The sequence below is a fragment of the Hirundo rustica genome, chromosome 12 (genome assembly GCF_015227805.2).
Source record: "Hirundo rustica isolate bHirRus1 chromosome 12, bHirRus1.pri.v3, whole genome shotgun sequence".
NCBI classification, from domain to species: Eukaryota; Metazoa; Chordata; class Aves; order Passeriformes; family Hirundinidae; genus Hirundo; species Hirundo rustica.
Window position 1 is genome coordinate 13,897,049 of NC_053461.1, and position 19,889 is coordinate 13,916,937.

The window sequence follows — 19,889 nt, forward strand, 5'->3', positions numbered from 1 at the left end:
CTTCGCAAAATACAAAACCAAACCAAGATGCCATCTGATTTTTTGAAAGTGGCATAGTCTTAAAAACAATGATTTAAAGTCTCATTATACTCAAGCAATAGTGCCAAAGAGGGGAGGTTGAGCTGGGGATGGTGGCCACAACCTCGGCCTCTTTGGGGGATAAAATGTTTGGCTGTGGGTTTCCTGATCCTTGTGTAAGGAGCATCCTGGCTCCAGAGGCACCACAATATTTCCTACGTGTTTCAAGCGCAGAAGGAAAAGCTTATGAGGAAAACAAACTCATTTTTTCCAGGCTGAGCATGAGCACTGTAAGTTTGTGGTGGGTTTTGTAAAGGCTTTTGGCCTCCCCTTGAGAAGTGAGCCATTTGGAAGCTGGAATGTGGTGGACACCCACACTTGGCTCTCTCGAGATAGCAGGGTGGTTGTCAGGTGTCCTTGTATTTCCTTTCTCTTGTATACTGCTAGAAGTCTGATTTCTAGGGAAGACTCATCTTCAGCATGGTCTACTTCTCAGTGTATAGCAAACTGGATTAATCTTAAATGATATGGGCCAGGTAATAGATGAAGGTGATAAATCTGTTAGCAGCCACACTGAAAACGCCGAAATATTCTGCATTTGTGGAGGGTTAAGCACTATTTGTGAAAATACACATTTATGGTTGGGTCACACTTTGCAAACACAGCAAAAGAAGTGGCCAAAGAGAACTGTCCTGCCTGGTGTTGGATTTTAAATTTTCTGATAGCAGGGAAAGGTACAGGAAAGTGCTGGTGTGATGAGAAACTGCTGTACAAGAGGGCGACAAAAGAGCTTTTTCAGGTGTAATGGGCACGCTTAAAAATAACTCTGCTGTTTAGATGCATGAAGTGGAGAACAGCTGTTTGAGCTAATGAGCCAACTGGGTGTGGCTGCAGGCACCCTGCAGAGAACTGCAGCCTTTGGGAGCACAAAGCTCCTCTGCCGGCATGGAGGGGAGAAGCAGGGGCAATTTTGTGACAAAAGGAAGGAGTTGATGAGAGGTGCTGGTGCTGTGCTTCCCCAGCAGCATGAGTCTTCAGTGACCCTTGTGTTGCTTCCATCCCTCTGAGATCCAGGAGGACACAGGGGATGGGATGTGGCCCTGGTTGCCATAGCTGGGCATTTCCTTGTATTGCCACCATATTCTCAGGGGGCTGTCTCAGAGTGTGGGGCATGGGAGGAGAAAAATCTGCCCTCTCCTCACACATGAGGGTAATTTCTGCCTCGGTGATGCTTGGCAAAGCCACGTGTGAAACAGCCTTCACGTCTCACTGAAAAAAGGCAAGACTGCCAAAATTTTGTCTGTTTTGAGTCAGGAAGGAATGTTTAAATCTTGCAAATCTGTTTGCCTTAAAAAAGATACCAACACCCCAAAACTCAGATCTGGTCAACTGAAGTACTTTGATTTTGATGTGTAACACTGTCTTTTTCATGTGTGTATAAATTTTGTAGCACAGTACTTTTTCAAGCAAAACTGTTCATTTTGAAAACTCAGAGCAAAGATTTTGACAATGTAATAAATTTCTGTAGAGAACATGTCATCCTTCCTGTCTACAATTATGTGGGACAAATCAAAGCTTTAAGGGAAAAGCACACATGTGCAATAATAGTTCTTTGGGACTTTCCTTGCCAGCTGCATAATTTAATACATTATTTCAATTTTAATAGAAAAGGAAAGGGCTAGTATAGACCCATGTATTTTGGGAATCAGTGGCAATTCCTCTTGGGGCTTCGTCAGCTGGTGTCTTGGTGGTGGGAGGGGAAGATGAACCTTCTGCTGTCACAACAGCATTTGGGGGAATTCAGGAGCATCTCCCACCATTAACCCCACTGACAGGAGACTTCAGCATGATGCGGCTGATTGCACCACTGTCACAGTCCCAGTGGGACATGTGGCTTTATCTACTGAAAAGTGAAGAAATGTAGAGACCTTTGAATGCAAAGACAAAACTGAGGAACCAGCAGCTCTGCAGCCTCGGCTGTGTGCAGGTTCCTCATTGTAGCTGGAAAGGTAGGGAAGGGGCAAGTCAGGTTAGCAGCTCTTGGGAAGAAATAGGATCTTGGAAGGATTTTGAAAGAAATGCTGGGTCTTGGAGAGTACAGGTTTGCCCAGAGCCTCCGGGTGGGTGCTGCTGTTTTTCTCCAGAAGCAACAGGCACCTCTGTGTATGAGGGCAGAGGGGACAGGAGTGAGTGCACCCTACCAAAGGTGTGTTCCCAAATGGAGAGGGGCCTCCTGTCTTTGGGGGGGACATGCCATGTGCAGCACTGTGTTCAGTACTAGTGCTGTAGTTACTATTAATGAGAGAACATGCCTGGCCATCAGAGGGTGGTCAAAGTGTGTGGGGAGGAGGGGCAGAGCTGCAAATGTTTCTGAAGCTGCCCTTGAAGATGAGTGTTGGTGGCCATGGGTTTTTGTGTCATTTACTGCTCCGTGTTGTAAATACCAGTAAATGTGAAGAGAAGTGTTAAAGGATACTGCTCTGGCACAGTGTTATGTTCTGGTGGTACAAGGATGCTTGATGAAATCTCTGTGATAAAATATTTTCATTTTATTGAGCTACACATCAATAACTGCTTGATGGCAAACAGAAAGTATCTGACTGCTGCTTCTGACTCCGTGGTAAATGGAACAGATGCAAGTGGGTTTTCATTTTAGTGTTGTGTGCTGAGCTTCAGACTTCAGAAGAAACAGTGCCGTCCAAACCTTTTTGCATTCTGTATTTTGCCATTGTACTCTCAGCAATAGCCTGTCATCTCCGTGTCATTCTGTCACAGATAACTCATTGCTTGACATTTTCCCAGCAATATTTCTAAGGAAACATTTTGTCCCCAGTAGCATAAACACTATGAATGAGGATTTATGTGTTGTAAATCAAGGCCTGGTACTCTCTGCTGAGAATAACATTTTGCCTTTAATAAAAGCTTGGTGTCCATATGTCAGGTGACTACAACATCCTGCCCTCTGCACCACAGGATTTGTCTTGGAGTGAGTGTGATTAATTTACTGTTTGGAACTCAGCCTCTACGTGTATAGTTTTATGGGTGCTTGGGCGACTCCCTAATATTCATGCAATGTAAATCAAATCTCTCTTGCTGGCTGAGTATTACCTTGAATGTAGACAGTAACAGAATTTGTCTTCTTAGAAACTGCCTTGTTTATTAGCATAAATTGGCTGTTAAAATGAATTGTTTGCATGGATATAGGAAAACGTGGCAATTGATCAGTTAAAGACAAGTAGACATTGATCTTGTGTAAATCTAGTCCATATTTTGCTATTATAAAGCAATACAGAGTTGGCTGAAAAGAAATTGCATCTTTAATGTGTATGTTTGCCTTAGCCATATTAAGAAATAGAATCTTGCCTTTGTCCTGCTGCAGTATAGGATACATCTATATATAGATCCAGTGGCTGACATCCTGCCCGTAGAAGGTGTTTGAAAGTGCCTTTCAACCCAAGTCATTCTGTGATAGACTATATATATATATATTTTTGATATATATATATAAAAAATTTTTTTATATATATGTAGGGAGAAAATGTATGTATTTACTCATACCACATGCATGCACACATACAGAATTTAAGTAGAGAGCGCCTGTGTAGGAATGACTTTGAAGTGTCTGGTGTCACCAGAAGTGTCGCCTCTGAGTTTGACATCTGAACCAAACCTTAATGTCACAAGATTTCGTTCTGCTGCTGGTGTGTGGATGTGCCAATAGTAGGCTGCATTACATGAGGCTGGATTAAATCTCATCAGTGCTGTTCAGGTCATGAGCAATATGGGTTGGCCCTGGTTGCCCTCCATGCCCCACTATTCACGTTTCTTTTTGCCTGGATGCTTCCTTGCATACTTAAGAGTGAGCTGTGAGTGGGAATCATCAAGACCTTTTCTGACCCGGCTGTAGAGTGAGCCCTCTATTTGGAATCATGCATCATGGATGTGTGCAAACATCCCAGCATTGCTGTCATGATGTGTGTGATCCCTAAAGTTCTGTATTTAAAGCTTGGGTAGCCCAGGGAAGCTGGGCAGCAGATTTCATGTGCTTCTGTGCCTTGCATCCCTGCTTTTTGTGTACAAAAGCAGCAGTACCTCTGTGGACTGTTTCTGCAACATGAAGTGGTGCTGGACTCTAATTACTGTTCCTGGGGGTGTGTGGAGCCACACAGTACTCAGGGACGTTTGCAGATGTGAGGAGGTGCCTCAGCACCTTGCTGGGGGCCCAGATACATTGTCTCTTCTAGTGGTATAAAAATCTCATCACAGGGAATTAGTGTTTAGTTCTTCATTGTGTGGTTGAACCAGTTAAGCTGCTGCACTTGGTTTATCCACGTGCCCAGATATCTTGGCGAATTCATCCTGCTCTACAGCATGTGCACGTTCTGCTGAGAATTAGATTTATGTTTTTAAATTTCTGGGGAAAAAAAATCCAAGTAAACAGAATTGAGCAATTGATCTGGATTAATGGGGACCAACTCTATTAGCCTAATACATCACTAATCTGATTCCAAACTGTTAACATATTAAAGCTCCTTAATTATACGTTTGTTTGACACAATGTGGTAATCCTGTATGATTTAGGGTATATTGTCACAGCTCTTGACTTGCAGTGCATCACCATTGATAAAAACACAATTAAAACCCTGTAGTGTGAGTTAGGTACTACACCCTTTGCTGTATTGAAATGTGGCTTGTAAGGGCTGCCAAGCATCCTCCCTGCTTTATAGAAACAGTCACCACCCCTGTTTCATGCATGAAAGCAAGGGAAAGGCTGGTGTTTACTTATGCAAGGAATGGGGTCTGAGCTGGGAAATTAATCCCGGGTTCCTGAGGAGGAGGTCTGGAGTTACTTGTTGATTAAACCAGTAGGTTAAGGGATAAGACCATATAGCATTTGGATGTATTTGGGCCGTTTTCTGGTGTTGTGCAGTATTTTCTATTAGGTCTGGATGCAGCAATGTTCCAAAAAGTGAAAAGCTTCCTCACATCTGCTCACTGTGAAGAGTGGGATAATGAGATGCAAAATCAAGGCAGAGCACAAGCCCTTTTTGCTTGTTTGAGCCAGGCACTGTCAGAGGAGGAGATGCTTTCCTGGGAAAAACGGCTCAGCCCTTTCTGACACTCCCTGTGCGAAGAGCTTGATCCTGGCCTTGTGCAGAAGCTGCTGCCCTGGTCCATGGTGGAAGCAGGATCAAACCTGGGGCGTTTCTGCCTCACTCACTGTGCATTTCTGTGGTGTTTGACGTTTTTCACAGCAGAATCCTTGTGCAGAACACAGCATCTGTGTGACTCCACAGAGAACCAGAGAGAGGGGAGAGATTTGTGACTCCCGGTGATAAATGAACTGAACACACCAAGGTCACTTACTATTGAAGATCTCACTAGAACAGTTCAGCTCATATGCCTGTCCTAATACCACATGTAGCACCTCTGCTTTTCAGACTGAAAATCTCGGCTGTTCCAGATTACAAGGTTTTTTTGACATTTTGTACAATACTCTTGAGATTTTTCATTGCTATTAGGCAAGGTTGGTCTGCAAATTTTACATAACATCAAAGAGATCAATACAGATTGGAGGCATTTTTACTTACAGCTTTCCTTTGAATTGGAAATGTTCATATTTTTAAATGCAATTGAAAATCTTGAAGCATTTCTTGCAGCCCTGGTATGAAGATTTTAACTTAAACTTGATACGGGGCTTTGGTGGCTACCCAAAGTGAAAATACTCCTGAATGGTTGCCATGTAAAGTGATGCCTTGAAAGCAGAGTAAAACATTTCTGGTTTTGTGTCTGTCTCTTGAGTTCAGCATCTGCAAGGTCTAATCTAAAAAAAAAAAAAAAAAAAAAAAAAAAATCAGATTCCAGGGATTAGTTTATATTAAGATCAAGACAATATCCTCTGACTCTAATGTATAGTGTGTGCTGTGATGGTGCCTTCAGTTGACATTATAATGACAATCTGAAAGAATATGATGACATGAGGACCTGCCAGATGGATGCTGTGAGTTCTGAGGTGTTTGACAAGGCTCTGACATTGGGATGGATAATCAGAGGGATAGAGAAGAGGAACAGAAAGTCCTGATTTTCATATAATTCTGAAGGTTTTAAGGCCACTGATTTTTTTCACTCAGCAGAGCTTTGCTTGCTTCAACCGAAGGACCTGGGGCTTTTCGACCAGTTAGAGTAGGCCTGTTCCCAGTTAGAGACATTTGCAAGCATGGCAGCTCAAATCAGAATAAATAGAGAGTTTTGAGTCCCTCCGGGAGTGTCTTGCATATGCTGAGGCAGTGTCCAGATGCTGCAAGAATATTTCCTCATTGATCATCTTCAAAGTGTGGCAATGTCTGTAGGCACAGAGTATAGTGGCGGCATTCCCAATGCTGGTGCTGGGTGCTGGTTTTGTGTATCCCTGCTCCATGCATGACATTTCACTGGGAGCCTTGGATAGATTATCTCCTGTGATAACTTTTTTTTTTTTTTCCAAAAGTTCTGTAACTGATGCAGAAGTATTAGTAACTCATGCTTTCTCTCTAGTTCTTACATTGATTGTTAAATGCCGTGTATGTACATAAAGATGTAAGACTGGAAAGATGATATTCCCTATCTGAGTAGATTTTCTTTCTGTTACTCCCACTTTTTGGGTAGCACCATTTGCTTGGACAGCAGGATAAGTAAGGGTGCTTTTTATGGTTGTCACTTACCTTTTTCCAAGATACTCTTTTAACTTTCATGTCTTATACCTTGTTTTACACATCTGGGAGCTAATTGCTCTTCAGCTGGAATTGCAGGGATGACCCAAACTCTTTTCCCTCTGGAAATCAAGACCATAACTGCTCAGTGGGTTGTTTTTTTGATAATACAGCAAATGTTGGAATAGTAGGTTTCCCTATGGGCTGGGGCAGGATTGGGTCTCCTTGTTCAGAGACAGCACATGGCACCCTCAAGCCCGCACATCCCTCATGGGAAGAGGAGTTAAACTTCACGGTTGGGCTGGGTTCTCTTTTTCTCTAAGGTGACACAGGCTGTCGGAGTGACTGTGAACACAGGGGAGTTAACCAGAGACACCTGGACGGGGACAGAGACAAACAGCATGCGGTTTGGAGGGGAAAGTGCCGGTGTTTTCTGGTTTTACGGGTGGTGCGTGTGTCAGTGGTCCCCGTGAGTGATAAACTGATGGAGCCGCAGTTTGGGATCAGATCTGCGTTGATCAAGAAGTTGGTGACACCTGGTGGCGGGCGCCGGCCAAACCCGGGCTCCGCCTGACCCAGATTCTGTCGCTGCCCTTTGAACGGGCTGCTGCGGAATTAATGCTGTTCTCTGACAAGGGCAAAATGCTGCACGTCAGAGTTCCTGTTTTCCGAGGTTGTGCAGGGATAAAACGCGTTTGAGGCAGTTCTGTGCAGCGGCAGGAGCATCCCGACTCTGCCGTGGCTCCGTGTCGGCACAGGCAGGATCATGTTCCTGACACCATCTATGCCTTTGCCTTGCTGCTTGAATTTGGCAGATCCCCTCGTCTCACATCACCTGGAGTGTGTTACCTGTAAAGGATGAGAAATTTTGGGAAGAACAGACTGTAACAGACTTGCTTCTTATCAGACAGACCAAGTATGACTTGCTTCTTATCTGGTATACGTTGGAGAAAATAAATGCAACTTCTACATATCAGAATTCTTAAGTTTTGTATGACTGGTGAGTATGTGGATCATCTTACAGAGGCAACCAATTAAAATAATATAATAGCATGCCTGCATTCATCCATACCTGCTGTACTTGCCAGAGCCTAACTCGGAAGAAAACCTTTGGGGATTTGGTATGGGGATTTTTGGAGTCAGTGACCCTTTTTGTTGTAAGGGCCCTTCCTGCACTCAGATGGAGCCTGCCAGGGTGGTGCACATATGGAGCAGTGGGATTTGGGATGTGCAGCCACCACTGTTCTTAGTGGTGTTTACTCCTGAGGAGCCAAAGAGTGATTCAGGCAGGCTGCAGTCAGGATCCTTGTGTATCTCAAAGAGGAAAATGTACAGTCCCAGAATGCTGCAAAATGAAAACCAATTAAGAAATCCTTGAAGATTCTTTAAAGTGACTTTTCATCCCTTACAGTCACATCTCCAGATGTGTAGCAGCATTATATCAGAGAAATGACATGAAAGGGTTCTTGGGAAGGTAATGTTGCTGCTGTCCTTCCCCAGTGATGGCTTTATTGAAAGAGATGAACTTTAAAACATATTTCTTGGACAGCCTAAGATCCCAGTGTTTTAAATTCAGAGAAATAGAGACTTTTCCAAAATCCTGTCAGTTCAGTTGTACTAAGGTGTCTTTTCAGACATAGTTTTATATTTTGGAAGACTTTCATGCTCAATTTAGTTAGTTTCCTCCAATTGAATTTGGATTTTGCTTGTTGACTAAGTGATTCTACCCCAAACTGCCTGAGGCATCAAGTTGATCTTGACAGAAATGCTGAAGTAAACATTATTATTTGGTAACTGTGACTTTTCAGAGCTGCACCACTGGTGCCAAACTGTTACTCGCTATGACAGCTCATTATCTCCCTGTTTCCCGGTTCCTTACATATCTTTTTGTTTATTCTGGTGGGCTGAAAATAGATGTGTGTCCATTTTTGTGTGTATTGCTGTTTTCTGTACAGCAGTGAAAAAAATGTTTGTTAAGTGTACAACATCTTGTGTAGTTTTAGTGGTGTTGAGGCCAGTGGGGAGGCATGACCTGGTATAAGCTTATTTTGTAAACTCCAGGGTATTATTTAGATATCTGTCTATATATAAAAACCATAAGGTATATGCTTTTTTTTTTTTTTTTTTTTTTTTTTTAACATATATGCACATTTATAGTAGTGTGTGAGCAGCCCAGCCTGTGAATAGATGAAGATGACCACTGGTTTCAGTGAAGGTCAAGTCTGTGTATACCTGCCAGAAAGAGCCAATAAAGAGCATTCCTGGTCTAAACACTTAGAGATGGCTTTTTGAGCTCATCTGGCTTCTGGACAGTAACATTTTTCACTCTGGGTGACTTTTTTAATAACACACTGGCCAAGTATATCTGCTGTAATCCATGGGTCATGGCTGGAATTGCTGTAATTTTTTTGGAACTGTTCTGCATCTGTATTAGAGAATTCTTTTAATGCTTCATCTTCAGTAAAGGTGAAAATACTAAGCACTGAAACTTGTTAACACTGCAACTTGTTTCTATACTGTATTATTCAGATGGAATATGAAGATCTAAAAGCCTGTGTTTAATTGGTAGTTTGTACCAATTATAGTTTAGGAGATGGCCTTTCAGGCACACATGTCAGGAAGATGGAGCAGAGGAAGAACTTTTATTTTCTTCTCTGGTTTGTGTTTCACTATGCATTGCTGCAGCTGGGTCACTCTGGCAATTGGGAATTTCCTGATTTTGCCCAGGTTAGCTGTATTCTTGTTGGATCCCATAAAATCTTGACAAAAGCAAACTAAAAAGTGTCAGTTCTTTTTTCTTACATATTAGGGGGAACAGTGATGGGATCACAATTGCAGAGACTTTTCAAGTCGTGTTTTTGCCACGTGGATGGAGGACTCCAAATACAGGATGTATTTTTCATAAAACATCTCTCAGCTTGAACACCTCATGCAGCATCACCAGGTTGATGAAAGTCAGTATTTTAATTAATTTTAAAATATTTTTTAGGAAAGATGTTGGATTGTTGTCTGTGACCTGGGACAACCTTGATTCTGATCTTTTAAAGAAGCAAGTAGCTATTTTTATGTGTAAGAAGTCTGTAATCTGCATTACACAGAACAACAGATTATGGCATATTTGGAAAAAGAACCAAAGCAAACAAAACACCAGATATCTGGCCTTATCTAGGCAACAAACCGCCTTGCCACCCTCATGAGAAATAGGGACAGAGCCCTGGCGGGCTGCAGGTCTCCCTGCAGGTTTGGTTTAGAAACCACTTCAGAAAGCCACTGTTTGTGGAAGGTGCTGCAAAATGCCACTGCAGGGGAAGGATGTCCTGCTCTCAGGGCGTCCAAATAGCTCTGCCCTGAGCAGACTCCAGATGCAACAGGTTGCACTTGTCTACCAAGCCTTGATCAAAGGGATTGTGCCCTTGCAAGGCACTGGACTGAGAAGCTCCACTAACGTGATCTGCCTGGGTCTTGAGCCCTTAGGGTGATGCCTTTTGAAGTAGTAATGTGATTTTATTTAATCAGATAGGAAACATTATTTGTCTCAAAGCTCCAAGATAACAAATGCACAGCTTAATGTGCTGCAGATGTGTGTGATGGTGAATCAGGGCCTTGGAAAGCTTCCAAACAGCTTTGGTGCTGGTGGTCATGCACTACACAAGCTTGTGACAGAACCCTGTTTTCCTTGCCTACCTTGGTGGAGTGAGAATGGCAGGGAATGTTCAAGGGGATGTCTGCAGGTTGTTAAGAAACTTCTCTGCTTCTCCTTAATTCTGTTTTGTTTATGTTTATTTGCAGTAAATTTCACCAGTGAAAGAAACAATGAATAATTTTATGAAAATACTGACAGTTATTCCAGACCAGAATATTTTTTTCCTAAATCTAATTTTCTCAGAATTGCTGGCTTTTTTCTTCACTGAGCTGGATTCATTATATTTTGTATGTATCCATTGTCATAAAAATGCTGACAAAAGAATTTGCCAAAATAGCATTTGCTTGCATAAAATTAGCATATAAAAACCTACTTGTGATGAAGTTGAATACAAGGAAAAGCTATTTGCTATGAGGAGTACTGGCCCCCATTTGCTATGCCATCAGTTATAGCTCCAGTATCAGAGACAACCAGAAGTATTCCTGTGCATGGATTAGTGCATATTTATGTGTACTGTATGGCCAGAGTGGTATTTAATGATATTTTAAATAGAGTGGAAAGGGTGTGGGTTGCTGCAGTGAGATGCTGAGGAGGAAGGTCTGACTGCCAGTCACTTCTCCTCTGGGATACTCCTCCCTGCTGGGATCAAACTCCTGTGCTTGGCAGCAGCTGTGGAGTCATTAGGATTTTAGAAACCCAAGTTTTTACATGGTTTTGTCCTGTAGTATCCAAGCCGTAGCAAATGTCTTTGCCTGTTCGCCTGCTACCTGTTTATTTGCCCGTTCCCAATGCACATGCTATCCATGGTGTAAGAATATGGAAAAAAAAACTCCCCCCAAAACAGCAGAAAACCCCAAAACCCAAACTAAACTGACCAAACAAAACAAAAATCAGAAGAGAAACATGGGGAAGTTTAAAGGCTCAGCCTTACATTGAATGTGCACAGCTCTCAGACTCTTTTCAGTCCTCTTGCTTCTGTCACAAGGGGAGCTGTGCATGGGGGATAATTCCATACGAAGAGAATTTATGTTTATCTGGAGAACTTTAACCACCCTGATAATTCAAGGCAGGTACAAGAGGATCAATGCAGATGTTCAGAGGTGAGTGAGGAGGCAGCCAGATCTTCTTTAGCAGTGAAGACTGATGGAAAATGAGCAACTGCAGGTAAAAAGCAGGATTGTGTCCAGCCATTCCTCAACATGTGTCTATATTTGGAGTGATCATGCTCGAAGCCTGGCCCAGAGGGGACTGTCTTCATGGATGGAGAGTACAAAAAGAATAAACGTGTCTTTCCCTAATGCAGCCCAGATCAGAGAAATGCTGTAACAGACTGAGCTCAGCAGCTGGAATGGCTGCTGCTGCTTGTGAGGTAGGGACAAGTTAGGGAAAGTCAAACTCTTCTAAATCGGCTCTGCCCCAGCATGATTCACGGCTTTGAGGGTGCTGATGTCCTGGGCAGAGCACTCAGGCAATGCCTTTTCCTGAGGGCTGCTTATCCTGAAAACACCCAAGAGGAACCAGGCATACAGGCAGCATAGATGGAAGCTGGAGGATAACTCTAGAGTGGAATTGACACAAGGAATGTTTGCTGAGAGCTCTTTAATGAACTTCACTGTCTGTCCTTCATGGGCTCTGCAGTGACTGCAGCTTTGTAACTCACTTAGGGGACTTCCCTTGCTTTTAATATACTTTCCTTCTGTGCTCCTTGGTGTTCCAAGCTATTCTAACCCCAGTTGTCTTCAGTGTGAAGGGAACGATGCAAAATCAGCTGCTGTCAAGAGGCGAACAGTGACATTCCTGGACGTAGCAAATATCCCACACCAAGCTATCTGTGTGTGCCAAAAGCACCTCATGCTGTGCACATTGTGAGAGCCAGAAAAGTCAGAAGTGAGTTTAAGAGGCTCCTTCAGAAGCCCCATCTGGAGTCCATCACAAGGAAAGCATCATTTTGGTGCTCCTTGTTTGGTGTTCCTCTTCCCAGCAGGTAAGAGGGGGGAGCAGGCAGGGATGGTACAGCATGCCCATGGTCTGGCAGGTAGCATGACGCCAACTGCCACAGGTTTGCTCTGCAAAACTCTTTGCCACTGTTTTGTTTTCCTGGGCTTTCCATGGTGTGTGCCTCTCTGCATTTCCAGCTTTTCATGGCTCAGCTGGCAAAGCAGTAGCTGGGAGATGCTCCCTGAAGTCAGAGTGGTGCTGCAGAAGTCCTGTGCATAATCCCACACTCACATCTTGGGAAACTTGCCCCTGGATATTCTATATTAATTCAGGTTAAGGGAATTATAATTGAAAATATTGTTTGCTTGTTATACCTATGTTTTGACATTGTTCTGTATAGTTTCATTTCAGTCTTCATCGTTATTAAAAGCATTTTAGTCTGTTTTCTCAGTGAGAGCATGAATGGTGGTTCCTCACAGTAGAATTTAAAACAAAGCATATGTTTTCTGTTCCATGTTTGTTTAAGCAACTGTGACAAATTCCCTGGCTTTACAGGTGCACTCCCTTCTTTCCTGGAGTGCATCAAATGAATTTCCTTCTCAGTGCTGATGATCAGAAAACTCCTATTCCTCTCCCAAGTGCTACACTCCTTACCTTGCCTGTGAATCCTGCTGTTGCTGTCTGGCGCCTGTGGGCTGAGGCGGTGTTAAGCTGAGCAGCCTCCCCAGAGGTGATAGTGGCTTTGTGACACACTTCAGTCTTTAATTCATATGCCACCCAGACAGATTCACATAATAATGTCCTTGATAGCAAATTCTGATTTATGAAAGTAGAACAAAACTGCAGACTGATAAATGGGCAAAGCAGTACAGCGATTGTAAAGGATTTTTTTGCTCAGCATCACAAGTAACCCTCAGTTCTTCCCTTTGGGTGAAGATGGAATCTCCTTCCCTTATTTTAAGATGAAGTTTCTTGCCTGTATTTTCTAGAGGTTGCAGCACCTACCTTCTTCTTCTGTACGGAGAGGAAAATTACCTGGGCAGGAAAAAAAAGCCAAGTCCTGCACCATCTCAGACAAGAATGCAGCACTTGTACCTATTTCAGAGTTTTTCCTGCATTTGTATATTGAACAGTCCTGGCTTCTCAGTCTCTCCTCCCCTTTTCTTAAGTGTCACCTGGCACAGGTCATTCCTGAGAGGGAAGAGAGGCACTGAGGTGGAACATTGGGCAGACCCCATTTGCCCTGTGGAAGATGCCCTGGGTGAGTGCTCAGTGCTGTGCCATGATTGTCATATTTCTCTCCAGGTTCCAGCACATTGCTGAGGTTGTGCAGAGCAGCGTGAGGCATGTGTGTGACATCTATGAGATGAGATAAATTCCTCTTGACCTGGAGTGATACATTTCACAGACACGGAGCAGTGTTTTCTTGATTAGGTAGATTTAATTTTCTTGTATGGATTTGCACCATCAGGGCATTTCTTCCAGCCTTCCTTTGATAGAGAGGATGTGTTCTTGATGCTGGACTGCCGCTGAGAAATCTGGGCTCAGTTCTTAGCTGGGCCACAGACTTTATGAACTGTACAAGCAGTTCCTTCTTGCGCTTTGGCTGTGAATGAGAAGATCTTTTGTTTTTCTATCAGGAGCTCAAGGCTGTTCCTTTTAATAAGGCACTAGCCTCGATCCTATGATGTAAATAAGGCTTTCTTTTATATATTTCTGTGCAGTAGTTTGATGCCTTAAGGAACCTATGAATGAAACAACACACACTTTGAAGATAATATTAGTAGAGGAGGTAATATAAAGGTTGATCTTGGAGGCCTCCAGGGGCAGATATGTAAAATGTCCACAAAAGCCCACCCATACGGGGTGAATACAGTTTCTTTAAATTTAACAAATCAGCATAATTGATAAAGAGTTCCCAGTTAGAAGCACAGGTGATGAGGTAATTCCCCTTTCTGGTTCAATCCTTTTCTGGAGCGCCCCTCCCCTTGGTAATGGCTGTACTTTGTTCATGAAAAAGTGTCTTGAAGAGCTGTTCTCAGCCTTGGTAACCAGGGAGAGCCAAGATAGATAGGGGCCCTTGGAATGTGTTTTGTCATTCTGCCTAGGGAAAGAGCATGAAAAACTACTGGCAAAATTAGCAAACAGTACAATAATAGGCCACAAATATATGTGTAAAGAATACAGAGAATACCTAAAAGAAAAAGGCGAAATCAGCACAGTATGGGTTTCATCAATCACTTCCAATTATCTCCAGATTTTTCATTCTTTTCTTTTTTTATGAGCAGCATTATCCTGTCTCACATTTTCATTCTCCTTTGTCTAACAGTGATGAAGAAGAGATACACATGGTGATAAAGTACTTTCAGGGTGAGCTGGGGTGAAGAGTTTATCTGTTGCAAGTCTCCTCTCTTGTAATCCTGAAAGATTAGTTGTGGCACTAAAAGGACTCTTTCTTTCTATTGGAGGCAGTGTTCAGCTCATAAATATTTGTGTTTCATCACCATATCAATGAAAATCTGGAGGGCTGTTATACCCTGTTGGTTCTGTCCTCACTGACTGTAAAATGTTAATTTGTTTTACTTTTGGTGCTTGTTAACCCAAATGTAATGCTGAGTTCCAGGGGAGATGAAATCCCTTCCAAAATTTTGGAAATAATTGTTTAAATAGAGACATGCATTTTGTGATTAATTTTTTCAAGACAAACTGTTTTCTGCTCTTTGCAGGCGAAAAGCCTCCCAGTGCCTTTATCCATATCCTTAATTCAGCCAATGTGTTTACAAGGACTGAGCTTTAAAATCAAAGCGCCATCAGGACTCAGCTGTTAACTTCGCCTGCAATGACAAGATTGCTAAATAATTGTTATTTGTGCTGTTAAGCTCTATGGAAGTGACAGCCTTTTCTCTTTTCTTTTTGTTGTTTGTTTTTTTAATTCCATCTCCTCCAAAACATGTGCCCTGGCTGACACATCCACCCTGACCTTCCTGTGGGAAGCTCAGGCTGGCCCTATCTCCCACAAGCCCCTAACTGGGACCAGAGTTAATAAGAATCCTGGGCAGAACGAGGTGGACCTGCGGAAGAGGCAACTGATGAGCAAAAAAGGCTCTGGAGGAGACTGTTGCTCACCACAGAGTCAGCATCATCTAATTTTGCAGTGCTGTGGTTATTTCAGAAATCATGTGCCCTGTGGATAATGGTCCATTTTCCCCATCACCTCCCAGCACTTAATGCATGTGAAATTGTGGGCAGAGTCTGACTTCCATTTGATTTCAATGCAAGTGGTTTTAGTCATAAATCAGTGTTGATTTCTTGAAAGCTGAGTGAAAGCAATCATTTTGGTACCCTTTAGTGTCAGTGTCTACAAAGCATTGTTTAAGCCTGTGTATGTTTAAAATCACGTACTGCATAAGATTACTGAATGTTGTCACTGACAGTCTGTGTATGGAGAACCCATAAAATTCTAGTTAGAAATGATGGAAAAAAAATTAATAAAATAGTCTACTAGTAGTAAGTGATTGGCTGAATTAAACATATAAACATGCTGATTTTTTTTTCCCTATTTCTCACTCTTTCCTTGTCTGGGCACTGTTAGTTATTTGGAGTTTGAGTTACCCCAGAACATGAACCTGTTGTGTGTTGGTTTGGCACAGCCTGGTTTTTGGTAGCGGGAGAGGGCCACAGGGGTGGCTTCTGTGAGAAGCTTCCACCGTGTCCGACAGAGCCAATCTCTGATGGCTCTGAAGATGGACATGCTGCTGGCCCAGTTAGAGAGGTTGGTAGCACCTCTGTGATGACATTTAAGAAGAAAATCAAAACATCCCACGTGCAGTTTTTTCCAGGCGTGGCAAAGTGCCGCTGCCGGGGCCATCTCAGTGTGGCCACAGCGAGCCTTGCCTGCCTGGCCGCCCCTGGCCAGCCACACCGTGGGCAGGAGGGCAGAAGGGCAGAAATGCAGAAAGAGCAGAAAGGCAGAAATGCAGGAAGGCAGAAGGGCAGGGGCAGCGGCGGCTTCCCTTCGCCAGGTCCTGCGTGAGGAGCGGCATTCAACAGCGCCAGCGCCGCGGCTGCCCAAGCGATTCCCCAAACCTGGACAAAATCAACTTCTCGGCGCTGTGGGATCTTGCGAGAGTCTTTAAATTAGTGGAACTTGTTGGCACTGGTAGCTACAAGCAGCAGTTTTCTTCTAGTCAGAGAAGAGGAGGAAGTGAGGCCGTGAGGGGAAACAACATGGCGGCACCAGGGTCAGGGGGAAGAAAGGAAGGGGAGGAGGTGCTCCAAGTGTCGGAGCCGAGATTCCTCTGCAAGCCGTGGGGAGGACAATGGGAAAACAAACTGTGCCCTTGGAATGCGTGAAGTTCATGGGGGATGCAGAGATCCACTCACAGCCCGTGGGAAAAGTGCTCACGCCGGAGCAGGGGGATGCCAGAGAAAGCTGTGATCCAGTGGGAGACCCGGATAGAGGGAGAGGGTCCCTGCTTCCAGAGACAGAGAGAGAGGGTCCCTGCTTCCAGAGACAGAGAGAGAGGGTCCCTGCTTCCAGAGACAGAGAGAGAGGGTCCCTGCTTCCAGAGACAGAGAGAGAGGGTCCCTGCTTCCAGAGACAGAGAGAGAGGGTCCCTGCTTCCAGAGACAGAGAGAGAGGGTCCCTGCTTCCAGAGAGAGAGGGTCTCTGCTTCCAGAGACAGAGAGAGAGAGGGTCTCTGCTTCCAGAAACAGAGAGAGAGGCTCCCTGCTTCCAGAGACAGAGAGAGAGGCTCCCTGCTTCCAGAGACAGAGAGAGAGGCTCCCTGCTTCCAGAGACAGAGAGAGAGGCTCCCTGCTTCCGAACTAGAGAAGCTGATCCTTCAAGCACTGCATCCTGTGGACGAGTGAGCCATGTCACAGCAATTTTTGGAAGACTTTTTGCCCATGAAAGGGACCCCACAGCATAGTAGAGAAAAGACTCCTCTCCCCGAGCAAACAGAAAAAGATCTCGAGTGACAAACTGACCAAAACCCTCACGCCCTGTCTCCCTGTGTTGTCAGTGAGAAGGAGGGAGGGGCTGGAGTGGGAAAGAAAGGTGTTTTAAAGACTTAGTTTACTTCTCATTATCCTCCTCTGTCTCTGTTAATAATAAATTTACTTTATATCTTTGAATTTGAACCTGTTTTGCCCTTAGAGTGTGTTCTCCCAGTCCTCATCTCAACTCAAGAGCACTTTGTTAATTTTTTTTCCCCTCTCCTCTCAGCTGGGAGCAAGAGATGGTGAGCAAACACCTTCCATGGGTGCCCGGCATTTGGCCAGTGTCAAACCATGACATGACAGGAAGTGACCTGGCTTGTAGAAACATCTCGAACCCTAGCCCAAAATTGTCTGGTATGAACAACAAGATGTGAACTCCAAACTGGGTATTAAAATTAAATTAAGTTCAGGTAAGAGCCAGCAGTCCATTTACAAGTGTAATTTTTAGTCTTAACTGGAACTGGCAGGCTGGAAATGTAAAGGTCTTTCCTGAATTAAAACCTCTTCAGGCAATGGTACAACTTTGCAGAGCTCTATAAAACCTATTGCCTCTGGTGAAATGAGTCTCTTTGATCTCAGTCTCAATTTTAGGTTTCTACAAAATTAAACAAAACTGTGCAAATATTTAAAAAATTATCAATTGATTAGATTAAAAATTAAGCAACTTCTTTTTCTTTCATATAGATTGTGCTGTTTATTAAAGCTTGTATTCCGGAACTTAAAAATACTTCCATGATAGAAGAAAATAGGTTTATTGACTGTCTAGATTTGCAGATACAGAGTGATTGTCAGCTGATGAGATAATTCTGTAAAAATACTTGGAAGCCATAAGAAAAGAAGTGAGTTGCAGATACGAGGCAGAGGAATGATCAAGGGTGTGACCCAGGGGCATAGGGAGAACAATCCATCATCTGCCCAAAGGCCTAGATCCTCTGATCGGAGACCCCGAGCTGGATCCCTTTCCTCCCTGCCATGGGAGGCAGCACTGGCTACATTCACAGGTTCTGGGAGAGACAGCTTTTATGGGCATGGGAGCTATCATGTGAAATGGCATGCATCCTTCATCCTGCACATCTCCTCCACAGGATCCTGCTGCACAGCCAGCTGTGCCAAAATATCACATCTGCGTGTATTAGTGGGTGGCAGCCCTGCCTGTGGCAGAGGGCTTGGAACTGGTTGATCCTTAAGGTCCCTGCCAACCCAAACCAGTCTGTGATTCATTCTGTGATTCTATAAATGTCTTGTTTAATATGGTTATATGTATTGTTAAATGCACAGAGAGAGAGTTGTCCTTTAAATTGTTGTTTACCACTATTGATTTGTGCCAGGCTTGCTCTTATTTTAAATCCATCCTGGCCTTGGTATTCTTTAGCTTTGATCATTCATACTCCTCAGATAGTAATTTATGTGTTTCATTTATAACCTCATGACAGGCCTTGGGTTTCACAGTAACAAAAAGGGTGGTTTACACCTAAAATGATTAAATTATCAGCTTCTGAGTACACACTGAAAAATTGTCTACATCAATTGTCTGTTTATGGTCTTCATGAGAATCTGCATGTGCAAATCAGATATTTTGTGGCACAACCACATCTGAGTTGTTATAAATGCATCCAGGTGGGTTTGGCAGGTATGTTTGGGCTAAAGAATTACTAAAATATGCTAAAAACCTGGAGGGTGGCTGAAACTGGGTTCAGATTTGGTCACTGACATTAAAAGGATGTTGATTTTGTAATGCTGCTTAAACCTTCTTTGGCTTAATTTCATTTTATGCAGGGGTGTTAGTATTTTTTGTTTTCCTTGGTAGGGAAGTAGTCCTTTTATGTGCTTTATATTGTTTCTGAATTATTACTCATATATATGTACTGTTTATTACTTTCAATTTTCGTAAGTTTTTGAGTTTTCTTCTTAGTGATCTGTTGTTGTCACTGAGACACGCAAAGCAATCACATGTAGACGAGAAATTTTGCAGGGCAGAGAGGTGTCCTGCCTCCGTGCCAGCTCAAGGCTGAGTCAGGGCGGAGAGAGAGCCTCCTTGTCTGTTTCTTACTTTTTATACATTTGTGGGTCTGGCCGAAGATTGGCTTCTTGGGGTTTTTCACCCTTCAACCAAGTGGCTAGATCAGCTGTCAGTTACAATTGTTTTCAGGTTAGAAATATGCAAACAAAGGACAGAGAATGAAAAACAAAGGATTTGTTTATGTTACATATGTGGGAAAAAGGTAGAAACTGCTCATAATATTGTACAGTAACTAAAGATCTGACTCCATTTTATAAAAATTCAAAAGGCTATAAAAAACTCAGAAAAAACAGAGTAACGTGTTGTACTTCAGAGTCAGCATCTGTGAAAGAATTAAGTATTGTTTGTTTCAGGCTGGTCATGAGACTTTGCAGCAGACCTCAGAGATGAAGTGTAAATTCAGTGAGCCCAGAGCAGTGCTCCATCACCAGTGTACATGATAGCCACAGTCACAGCTAGGGTGGTCATGTAGCTAGAGAAAAAATGTCTCTAGTATTAGTGTACTACTATAATTTGTTAGTAACTATTTGAAGAGCAGGGATAGTATCCATCTTAGTTCTCCGCCCAGCTTCTAAAGATG

The 19,889-nt window shown here is 43.3% G+C and overlaps 1 protein-coding gene across 1 annotated transcript in view; it reads left to right on the forward strand.

Annotated features, from left to right (window-relative positions):
* Nucleotides 1-19,889, forward strand: part of SYNPR (synaptoporin) — a 107,297-nt gene that overhangs the window by 24,789 nt on the left and 62,619 nt on the right. The window lies entirely within an intron of this gene.